This window comes from Lathyrus oleraceus, chromosome 4, assembly GCF_024323335.1.
Source record: "Lathyrus oleraceus cultivar Zhongwan6 chromosome 4, CAAS_Psat_ZW6_1.0, whole genome shotgun sequence".
NCBI lineage: Eukaryota > Viridiplantae > Streptophyta > Magnoliopsida > Fabales > Fabaceae > Lathyrus > Lathyrus oleraceus.
Genome location: NC_066582.1, coordinates 268,260,386 through 268,272,511, shown reverse-complemented (window position 1 = coordinate 268,272,511; position 12,126 = coordinate 268,260,386). Strand labels below are relative to the sequence as shown.

At 37.7% G+C, this 12,126-nt stretch overlaps 1 pseudogene; it reads right to left on the bottom strand.

The window, feature by feature from the left end:
- Window positions 1–7,388: 7,388 nt before the first annotated feature.
- Window positions 7,389–7,488, bottom strand: LOC127077229 (uncharacterized; annotated as a pseudogene).
- Window positions 7,489–12,126: the final 4,638 nt, after the last annotated feature.

Sequence of the window (12,126 nt, the reverse complement as noted above, 5' to 3'; positions counted from 1 at the left end):
TTTTGTGGTTTCAATGGCCACCTTCTTAATCAAACTTTTCATAACCTTTAGCTATTAGGTTTGAGTTATCCTTGAGGTAGATGTAATACTCACCTATATCCTTAGTGATGGACAATGAGTCTTCCATGCTTATTATAGGGTTAACCCCTCACTAGTATGTTGAAGCTATCCTCACATGGTGGATTTGTGGTTTTAGGTTGAGTTTTCTCCCTTGGATAACAAAATACCTTAAGGCTTTTGGACCAATCAACTCACCAACTCATTTTGAGATTTTTACCCCGAACTACGAGGTTTTGATCCTAATCTTTTTTAAGATGGTACGTAGGCAATGGGTTTATCCATCCAAACACAAATGTAAATAAACTTGTATATTCTTTCCTCATCTCTTCAATCATGTTTGCACAAACAAAATTTTCACAAAACACCAACCTTACAACCAATGTGAAAAGGGTTCCCTAGGAGTACCTAGGATGTTTTGGGTGCTTAAAACTTTCCCATTGCATAACCAACCCCCTTACCCAAATCTCTGACATTTTTACTAGTTTTTGATTCGATAAAACTTTTAGGTTTTTGTTCGCTTTCTAACCATTCCTTTGGATAAATAGAAGTGCGGTGGCGACTCGACTTGTATGGTTTACCTTAGATTTAGTCAATATCTCTAATGGTAACGAATACCCCGCTACAAGGGGTGTCACACATTTTGTACTTCTTGACAAGTACAGTGACGCCCATCGTGGGCCCCCAATAAAACTAACCTGAGCCATACCTTATGTCATCACTTCCATTTTCACTGACTTCTCTTTAAAAGGGCCAAGACAGATTCCAGACTTCATGGTTAGTACCATAGTTAGAGGTTTCGTCGGTGCATGAAGTTCCAACTCCTCCTAGAGGAAATATTTCATGAAGGTGTTGGCTACAAACATAATATTCCTGGGACTTTCCAAAGACAAGCAAAGCATACTAGAGGCTAACATCATTTTATCTAGAAGTGACTTATTGGAGTCCTCCTTCATGACAAGGATCATATGTTCATCATTATGAAACACGGTAACTATGATATCAAGCGAGACGTGATAGATCCATGAAGCTCGAATGATGTCATATTACAGAACACCTTTTAGAAACTTGAGCTCGATCCTGACAACATTAAGGCATTCCAAGGTTCACTAGTAGGTTTTTCAGTGAGCAGGATAGATACTAGAGTTGTGTACTACCGCCTCATTATCAACCTCTCTGTTAAACTAGCGTCACAAAGAAAGTAGAAAGTTGGCTAGGAGAAGAGATCCACTATCGACAAGAAGGTAAACAAGCTAGTAGGCGCCACTTTCATTATAGAAACAAATGTAGTGTTGGTGAAGAAATCATCGAACAAGTGGCACATATGTGTACATTTTACCGACCTCAATATGGCATGTCACAAGGACTGCTATCCCTTGTAGGATATTGATCACCTGATTGATAGGTCCCCATGCTACCATACATTGAGCTTTCTGGATGCTTATTCGAGGTACAGTCAGATTAATATGGTTCCCTTTGACATGCCCAGATGATGTTCATGTCGAACATGACAACTATTATTATAATGTTTGCCCTTCAGCCTCAAGAATGTGAGCGCCACCTACCAACGACTCATAGGTGCCATGTTCTGTAACAACCTATTTTTCTAGAAATTATTTATATTAATTAATAATAATTGTATATATGTATCTAATTATTATTTTATGATAATTGAGATATATTAGGGCTACAAGGGTGGGTGACCATTGGGTAGAGAGTATGGAGAGTGATTAGAGGTTGGTAGATTTATTTATAATTATTTAATTGATTAAAATAATATTTTAGTATTATTATTTAAATACAATAATAAAATAAAAGGAAATAATGAGTTTGGGGTGGAAAGTGCGAATTATGGAAAATTAAAATAAATAATATAAGTTAGTAATAAGTTGGGTCTTAGTGGAATATTAGAAAGATAGAAATTAGATTTTTAACTTAGGAGGAGAAAAGTGAAGGAAAAAGCTTACAGTAGGTGAAAGTTTTGGAATTGAAGAAAAAGAGGTAAGAGAAGAGAAAAACAAGGAATACATTATGAGAGCTCAAGGGAAGAGAATAATCAAAACCTTGGATTTTTCTGGAATTACAAGGTAAGGGTGGGAATTTGCTTCAATAATAGGGATATGAATGGAAGGGTAGAGGAAGGTTTAATTCTCTTTGGATTGATGATAAATGTTGATATTTGTTGAATGAAATTTATGTTTTAAAGTCTCCACGTATGTCCATCATTGATGATGCTTGAAGGTTTTAGGGATTGATATAGTATATAGATCCATAATTATATGAATATATATGAATATATATATATATATATATATATATATATATATATATATATATATATATATATATATATATATATATATATATATATATATATATATGTGTGTGTGTGTGTGTGTGTGTGTGTGTGTGTGTGTGTGTCTTTATGACTGAATTTAAAACCATACAATATTTTTTGTGATGATTTCATGAATGTTTATGGGGTTGGAGAAGATGAAAATTGTACTGGAAATTTCAGAAAAACAACAATTTTTTTAACGCCTTTGTGCATGATTTTGATCGTAACTTTCAACTCCTAAATTATTTTTGGGACGAGGTTTGAAATGTTGGGTTGTTGAAACAGAGGGCTATAACTTTGTTTCAGGGATAAAATATTTTTGATGATGATTTCATGGACGTTTTTGGGGTTGGAGAAGATGAAAATCGTGATGGAAATTTCAGAAAAACAGCAACTTTTTGGTAATGCCTTTGTGCACGATTTTGATAATAACTTTTAACTCGTAAATTATTTTTGGGACGGGGGTAGAAGCATTGGGTAGCTAAAACAGAGGGTTGTAACTTTGTTTTAGGGATACAATATTTTTAATGATTTTATCAGAAGTTGGTAGTAGGTGGGAAAGAGGTGTATGATGTGACGAATATGGACGAGACCCGTATTGACAAATTATTTGATGTGTTATGAATGATTGGGATGGTGTGTTTGATTATATTGGTGGTAGTCCAGAAGGGTAGATTATGTTATGCATGGTTGCAATTGTGTGATAGATTATGGATCACTAAATATTATTATAATTGTTGTGTTAATTGCATTATTACCATGTCATACATCCATTGTTGATATGTTGAAGGAGATAAGTCATAGGTCTGAAAGGGGACGAAAGACTTATCTGGAAATCAGAAGGGGGAGTTTGGGATTCCGAAAGGGGAATCGGGTTTGTAAGAAGAACCAAATGTTGAATTGGTACCACATGCATATAAGTTTGTGTCGTAAGTTGTATAGCATGAATGAATTATATGCGTGAAATATGAGTATGTGTGATGATGGTGTTGTTGTATGTGATGCTAATGATAATTTGGGCGTGAGAATGTGATATGTTATTATGCATGATTGTGTATATATTGTACTCTATTTTACATTCTATGTTGTTATTATTAAAATGAATTTTCACCCTTTCCGTTTGAATGTTGCCTTTACATGGGCATCGTGCGGATACTCTAGAGTAGAGACGCTGTTGTGAGTGGAAGTTAGCTCCTGGAGATATTTCTTTTATTTTATTTGTGTTAGCTTTGGTTATACTCTGATATGTAACACTGGGGAGAAAATTATTTATTTTGTGTTGAAATTTCCTAAGAGACAATGCTAGCTCTCGTATTTATTTTATGTTTCGTGTGATAGCAATTAGAGAAGACTCGTGAGTAGGTTCTTTTAATTTTGTTATGAAAACTATTATGAGATTTTAAATTGGTATGTTTATTATTATTATTTTGATGCAAAGATATTTAGATGAGTTGGATGTCGTGTAAACATTCTAAGTGTAAATGTATGCAGTAAAATGTTTTATTATAACCCGTGTTATGGAGCAGGCTATAATTATTGTGAGTGACAGCCTAAGTGATTGTGTTTTGTTAATTAAATTCCTGATAATTACACGTGGGGTTTTAGGGTGTTATATAGTGGTATCATAGCAGGTCGGTATGTCCGGCTAGGTTGTTTAATTATGTTTGTTCCCTAGTATGTGACATGTGTTTAAAAACACAGTCGATGCTTGTTTTGTTTTCTATTTGCAGGTTGGAAATGAAACAAGTGGGGGAGAAGCATATGCTTATCTTGGATGTTCCAATTGTAGAAAGCTTGGACATCATGTTACTGCATGGGAGAGTGCAGTGTTGGCTAGTTCAACTATTTTGAGAATATTGTGATTTTCCTGAACCCGAAGAGAGGTCAGATTCGAGGATGGTGTCAGTTAGAAAAATGGTGTGATCCTTAAGGGATAACGGCCATGTGTTCTCGGTGTTCGCTTCCTTATGAGGGGGAAGGCGATGTTTTGGCTAGAGATGAGCCAGTGGTGTGTTGAATATCCTGACGTGTTTCTTAAGGATGTGTACAGTTTGTCTTTTGTTGGAACAAGTTGATGTTATTCTTGAATGAAATGGTTGGAGTTAAACCAAGTTTTTACTAATTGTTTTGATAAGTCGATGTCGTTTCTTGAATCCAAAGAGGATGTGGGTTCGAGATTCTTGTTTGTTGGTCTAGTTGGGATATCTTTGAGGGAGAATGATCAAGTATTGTTGAGATTTGCTTCTCGGAGAGTGAGGAGAAATGTAACGGCTAGTGACATGTAAGTGGTGTGTGATTCCTGATGTTTTCTTGAAGATATATGTGACTTTCCTCTAGAGCGTGAATATGAGTTCGATGGAGGTGAAGAGTTGAAGTTTGTATATGCTAAGCAAGTGAGAGAGACGGTGAAGGATGGGGTGCAAGTTTTTGTGATGCTAGCTTTGTTGGAAGCTAAAGGCAATGGAGTAGTTCATGATCTTCCTGCAGTGTGTGAATTTCCGAGAGTGTTTCCTGAAGACATCAGTGATTTACCAACAAAGCGAGAGATTGATTTTACTATTGACTTGTGATAACACGAAATTATATCACATTTTAAGACTTAATTCAATTAGATTAGATTATCATTTACTTTAGTTTATCTCATTTTATCAGATATTATGCAGTATTTCCTTGCTATTTATGTCAGGTATCCATTTTGAAGCAAGAGTGAAAAAGGAAAGAAAAGGAGGTGTAGAAAGGAGTAAAAAGGAAACAAATATCAAAGACCAAGCCCAGCCCAAAGAAAGCGCACGTTGTGCCTGTGACGGGCGTCACAAGGGTTGTGACGAGCGTCACACTAAAAGCACCCCTGTGACGAGCGTCACACATGGTGTGACGAGCGTCACACCATTCCACTAGCTTTTTGGCACAAGTCACGCCCTCAGAAGAATTGAAGAGACGTTGAGAGAGTTCGTGTCCTATGCCCGCGCCGTGTATTTAGCCATGCTGAAGACTCGTGGGAAACAAAAAAAAGCAGTTAGAAGCACTACTATAAATAGCTACATTAGAAACCTAAAAGGGTTCCGCTTCCTCTCCCTCTTTTGCCGTCTACTCTGCCGAAGCTGTTCAAACCTTCTGTTTTAGCTTTTGCTTATTTTTCTTTTCCAGCATTGTTTATTTTATTTATTTCTTTTGCAAGCTTTACATTCTTTTTCCCTTGCAAATTTACCTTTCCCGTTTTAGCTTTTAGATATTTTTCGCATAATAGTTTCTACACCGGAAACCATTGTGCAACTTTATACTGGATTTAACCTTACGTTATATTCTAGTTTTATTTCCTTGATTTAATTTACTGTTTAATTGAAGAATCCAAGAACAAATCCTACCGGCTTGTGGTGGAGTGTTCAAGACTATTGTATTACGCATTCAGGTTCTTTAATCGTTATTTAATATTTTGTTTTATCATTTATCTATATTATCTGCCTGGAATGAGTCTGTTTATGCATGATATGTATTCTTGTTTATTTAGCATGTCTGGCTAATTCGCCTAGGTATCGGTATGTAAAGTAAGCAGAATAAGGGATCAAGACTGAGTCAGGTCTATCTAAACTTAAAATCAAAATCAATCTTTTTACGGTCTCAACTTACAGGTTTAATAACAAGATTTTTTACAAAAGTAAAAGACATAAAGAAGTTAAAATCAATAGAGCGAGAGTTTGAGATTTTAACTGGACAGTGTAAGTTAGGCATTAATTCTAGATCAGGGCGAGAGCAAGTTTTAGAGTTAATTAAATTCTGACCTTTTCCAAAAAGTATTTTTAAAGATTGAATGTGAGGACGAGAGTTAAGCATTTGGATTTGATTATATAACCTAAGTCAACAGAGCGAGAGTTTGAGATAAGGGTGTTTAAAACGGTCAGTATTTTCTTAAAAGGAGTTTCTGCAACTTTATTGTTTTCAAAATATGGTTTTTGACTTAATTATAAGTGACAGCTACATTAATATAAAATCATGGTTTATTCAACAGAGCGAGAGTTTGAGATAAAACCTTTAACCAATAAAGTTAACCGAAACGATTCATTTTAAAACCAAGAAACTGACAAAGACTTGATTCCCTAGTTTTGACGAACTACATACCGATATCCGTTTCATTTATATTTAATCTAGATATTAGTTTAGCTCTTAGTTTTTCCCCAAACAATCAAACATTTTCACCTTAGATTTACGTAGTAACCTTAGATAACGGTATATCGATTCATAAGTCCCTGTGGGATCGATATCTTTTAAAACTACGCGATAGAACTGTGCACTTGCAGTTTGTATCCCATTCTCGACTCACCCAGTCGAGCGATCAAGTTTTTGGCGCCGTTGCCGGGGACTTTTATTCAATCGATATCGTAACTCTTCCGTTACGCTGTAGAGACTAAGGTTTCTTTTTCTTCTATTTTCTTTCTTTCGTTGATTTGTATGCCACGCACTCGCTCACAAGGCGAACCGCTCTATTTACGAATCAACGATATCGAACTATATCTCCGAGTCTTACGACGAATTCGGGAATATCGTGCTGCGAACAATCTCCCTCCTGTAGAACTTCCTGATTTCAAAAACATTTTTCCTTCGATACCCGAGATGGCAGAACCAGCTCGTGCTCTTAGAGATTACGCCGCTCCATCGCAAGATGAACCGCATTCAAGTATTGCTCCGCCCGCGATCGAAGCAAACAACTTTGAACTTAAACCTTCGCTGTTGCAGGCTGTGCAACAGAACCAATTCTCTGGAAATCTTACCGAAGATCCAAACCTTCATTTATCCGTATTTGTCCAATACGCTGATACTGTTAAAGCTAATGGTGTCACTTCAGAGGCAATTCGACTTCGTCTTTTTCCTTTCTCATTAAGAGATAGCGCTAGGAGATGGCTTCAATCACTTCCTTCCAACTCAGTCACCACATGGAACGAATTGAAGAAAGTTTTTCTTGCCCGATATTTTCCGCCAAGCAAAACAGCTATGTTAAGAGCCCAGATAAACGGATTTAAACAGAAAGACAACGAGTCTCTTTTCGAAGCATGGGAAAGATACAAAGACATGATGAGACTTTGCCCACACCATGGTTTGGAAGACTGGTTAGTCATTCACACATTTTATAATGGTCTCTTATACAATACAAGGTTAACAATAGACGCCGCTGCAGGTGGTGCACTAATGAACAAACCTTATGCTGATGCTTACCAGCTTATCGAGAGCATGGCCCAAAACCACTATCAGTGGGGAACCGAACGAACAACGGTGGAAAAACCTCAACCGAAAACTGGCATGTACGAGATAAGTAACCTTGATCACGTCAATGCAAAAGTGGATGCTTTGGTCCAAAAAATTGAAAGTTTAAATGTATCACCTCCAGCCGCCGTGGTTGCTATAACTCAGAATTGCGAGATCTGTGGAATCCAAGGCCACACTCCTGCGGAATGTCAACTCTTGACTGGAATCCAAGCAGAGCAAGTAAACTATGCTCAAGGAAGCCCCTATTCGAATACCTATAACCCAAATTGGAAGAACCATCCAAACTTTTCATATAAGAGTAATAATGCTTTATACGCACCTGGACAGTCTCCAAATCAAGCCCCATCTATACCTCCGGGATATCAGAAATCGAATCCTAACAATAATACCCCTAGAAAATCCAACTTGGAAATCATGATGGAAAACTTTATAGCTTCCCAACAACAAACCAATAAAGATTTCTTAAACCAGAACATACACACTGGCGAACAACTTAAACAACTAGCAAGCAAAGTAGATGCCTTGGCTACCCATAACAAAATGCTGGAAACACAAATATCACAAGTAGCTCAACAACAAGCACCTACTGCTGCCCCAACTGGTACATTCCCTGGACAGCCCCAACCCAATCCGAGAAGCCAAGCTCATGCAATTATATTAAGAAGTGGAACGGAAGTGGAAGGACCGTCTGACCCAAGGATAGAAAACCAAAACCCTAAGAAATCAACTGAGGAAAGTGAACCTAAGGAAAAGGAAGAAAGTAATAAGGAAACCCTAGAAAAGAAGGAACCTTATGTACCTCCACCACCTTACAAACCACCTATACCTTACCCTCAAAGGCTTGTTAAAACCAAAGATGTAGGCCAATTTAGAAAATTTGTTGATCTCCTTAAACAATTAAACGTTACAATTCCATTTACCGAAGCTATTACGCAGATGCCCTCATATGCTAAATTCTTAAAAGAAATTCTTTCTAATAAAAGGAAACTTGAGGATAGCGAAACCGTTACACTCCCTGCCGAATGTAGCGCTATAATCCAAAACATGCCCCCTAAACTTAAGGATCCGGGTAGTTTCTCTATACCCTGTCACATAGGAAAATTTGTCATCAACAAAGCCTTATGCGATTTAGGAGCCGGAATTAGCGTTATGCCTTTATCCATATGTAAGAAACTGGAAATGGGAGAATTAAGACCGACCAAAATGTCTGTGCAATTAGCAGATCGTTCCATCAAATATCCTGTAGGAATCCTTGAAAACGTTCCCGTACGCTTAGGTCAGTTTTACATTCCCACTGACTTCACAATTATGGACATTAGAGAAGATGATACTACACCTATTATACTAGGAAGACCATTCTTAGCAACTGCCGGTGCAATCATAGACGTAAAACGAGGACGACTCACCTTCGAAGTAGGTGAAGAGAAAATTGAATTCATTCTTTCCCAATTCTTGAAAGCACCTGCAATAGAAGATACATGTTACTTCATGGATATCATCGATGAATGCATAAAAGAAGCAAAGTCAGGAGAAGACAAATCATCAGACTATCTTTTAGAGGACAAATCTAACCAATGTTTAGCAATAACACCGAACCCTACGCAGTGTCTTAACAAACCAACCCCTGATTTGAAAACACTTCCCAAAAATCTGAGATATGAATTCCTAGACTTAGATCTTGAACGACCTGTGATAGTTAATGCCGATCTAGGAAGACTCGAAACAGAAAAACTCCTACATATCTTAAGAAAATACCCAACCGCACTAGGATACCGCATCACCGATCTTAAAGGAATAAGCCCTTCTATTTGTATGCACCGCATCATGTTAGAAGAAGACTGTAAAACGTCTAGGGAACACCAGAGAAGACTAAATCCGATCCTAAGTGAGGTAGTAAAGAAAGAAATAACCAAGTTATTGGAAGCAGGTATTATATATCCTATATCTGATAGCAAATGGGTTAGTCCTGTACACGTTGTACCAAAGAAAGGAGGCATAACCGTTATTGAAAACGAAAAAGGAGAAACTATAACTAAACGAATCGAATCGGGATGGAGAATGTGCATTGATTATAGGAAACTAAACAAAGCAACCCGAAAAGATCATTTCCCTTTACCATTCATTGACCAAATGTTAGAACGATTAGCTAAACATTCACATTTCTGTTATTTAGACGGTTATTCAGGCTTCTTTCAAATACCAATTCACCCTGATGACCAAGAAAAGACAACATTCACATGCCCTTTTGGTACCTTCGCTTATAGACGAATGCCGTTTGGTCTGTGTAATGCCCCTGCAACTTTTCAAAGATGCATGATGGCGATTTTCGCCGACTTTCTCGAAAACATCATGGAAGTATTTATGGATGACTTTTCTGTATACGGACAAAGTTTCGAAGAATGCCTTGAAAACCTGGAAAGAGTTCTTGAGCGATGTGTAAAAGTAAACTTAGTACTTAATTGGGAAAAGTGCCACTTTATGGTACAAGAAGGAATTGTTTTAGGACACATCATCTCGAACAGAGGAATTGAAGTAGACAAAGCCAAGATAGAGGTAATCGAAAATCTTCAACCCCTAAGAACCGTGAGAGAAGTACGAAGCTTTTTAGGACACGCCGGTTTTTACCGACGATTCATCAAAGACTTCTCTAAGATAACTAAACCCTTAACCGGACTGTTGATGAAAGATGCTGAATTCATATTCGACGATAACTGTTTAAAAGCATTTCAAACTCTTAAACAAGCATTGATCTCCGCACCCATTATGCAGACACCAGACTGGAATGAACCATTCGAAATAATGTGCGATGCCAGTGACTATGCTGTAGGTGCTGTTCTAGGACAAAGAAAGGATAAAAAGCTTCACGTTATATATTACGCTAGCAGAACCCTGGATGAAGCACAGATGAATTATGCCACAACCGAGAAAGAACTCCTAGCAGTGGTATTTGCGCTAGATAAATTTCGTTCTTACTTGGTAGGAGCCAAAATAATAGTTTACACCGATCACGCTGCTATCAGGTACCTTTTAACAAAAAAGGATGCTAAACCTAGACTCCTAAGATGGATCTTGTTACTACAAGAATTCGACTTAGAAATCAAGGACAAGAAAGGAACTGACAACGTAGTAGCAGACCACCTCTCTAGACTTGAGAACCTTGAACCGGAAAGAACATCCATTAATGATGACTTCTCGTATGACAAACTCATAGCTACTTTGGAAGAGAACAACTCCGACATGCAAGTAGAAACCACCTTAGCTATATCTGTCACACCATGGTACGCTGATCTAGTCAATTATTTAGCTGCCGGAATAGTTCCACCTACTTTATCTTACCAGCAGAAGAAACGATTCTTCCACGACATAAAACACTATTACTGGGATGATCCCTTACTTTTCAAAAGAGGCCCCGATGGTATTTTCCGTCGATGTATACCCGAAGAAGAGGTAGAAAATATAATCCAACACTGTCACTCCGCTCCTTATGGTGGACACACAAGTACATCCAAGACCTGCTCTAAAATCCTACAAGCTGGCTTTTATTGGCCAACTATATGGAAGGACGTACATACGGCTATTAAGGAGTGTGACAGATGTCAACGCACGGGAAACATATCTAGACGTGACGAGATGCCACAAAAAGGTATTTTGGAAGTAGAGATTTTTGACGTGTGGGGGATAGACTTCATGGGACCTTTCCCATCCTCTTTCGGTAACAAATACATACTCGTGGCAGTTGACTACGTATCAAAGTGGATCGAAGCTATAGCTTCTCCAACAAATGACACCCGAGTAGTAACTAGACTCTTTAAAAATATAATATTTCCGAGATTTGGCATCCCAAGAATAGTAGTCAGTGATGGTGGATCGCACTTTATATCCAAGGTACTCGAAAAACTATTACTTAAGTATGGAGTGAGACATAGGATAGCAACACCTTACCACCCTCAAACCAGTGGACAAGTGGAAGTGTCTAACAGAGAAATCAAGCAAATTCTAGAAAAAACGGTCGCCACTTCAAGGAAAGATTGGTCATTGAAATTACCAGAAGCTTTGTGGGCATACCGAACTGCTTATAAAACCCCCATAGGGACGACCCCATTTAAGCTCATTTATGGAAAATCCTGTCACCTCCCGGTAGAATTAGAACATAAAGCCTATTGGGCTATTAGAAATTTAAATTTGAATTATAAAGCCGCCGGTGAAAAGAGAATCCTTGACATAAACGAATTAGAGGAACTCAGAAGAGACGCCTATGAAAATGCCAAAATCTATAAAGAAAGAACAAAACAATGGCATGACAAGCGTATATCAAGGAAAATCTTCAAGCAAGGCGACGCAGTACTTTTATTTAACTCTAGACTAAAGTTATTCCCGGGAAAACTACGATCCAGATGGTCAGGACCTTTTCATATCACTAAAATCTTTCCCAGTGGAGCGGTAGAAATAAAAGGACAATCTACAGAACCGTT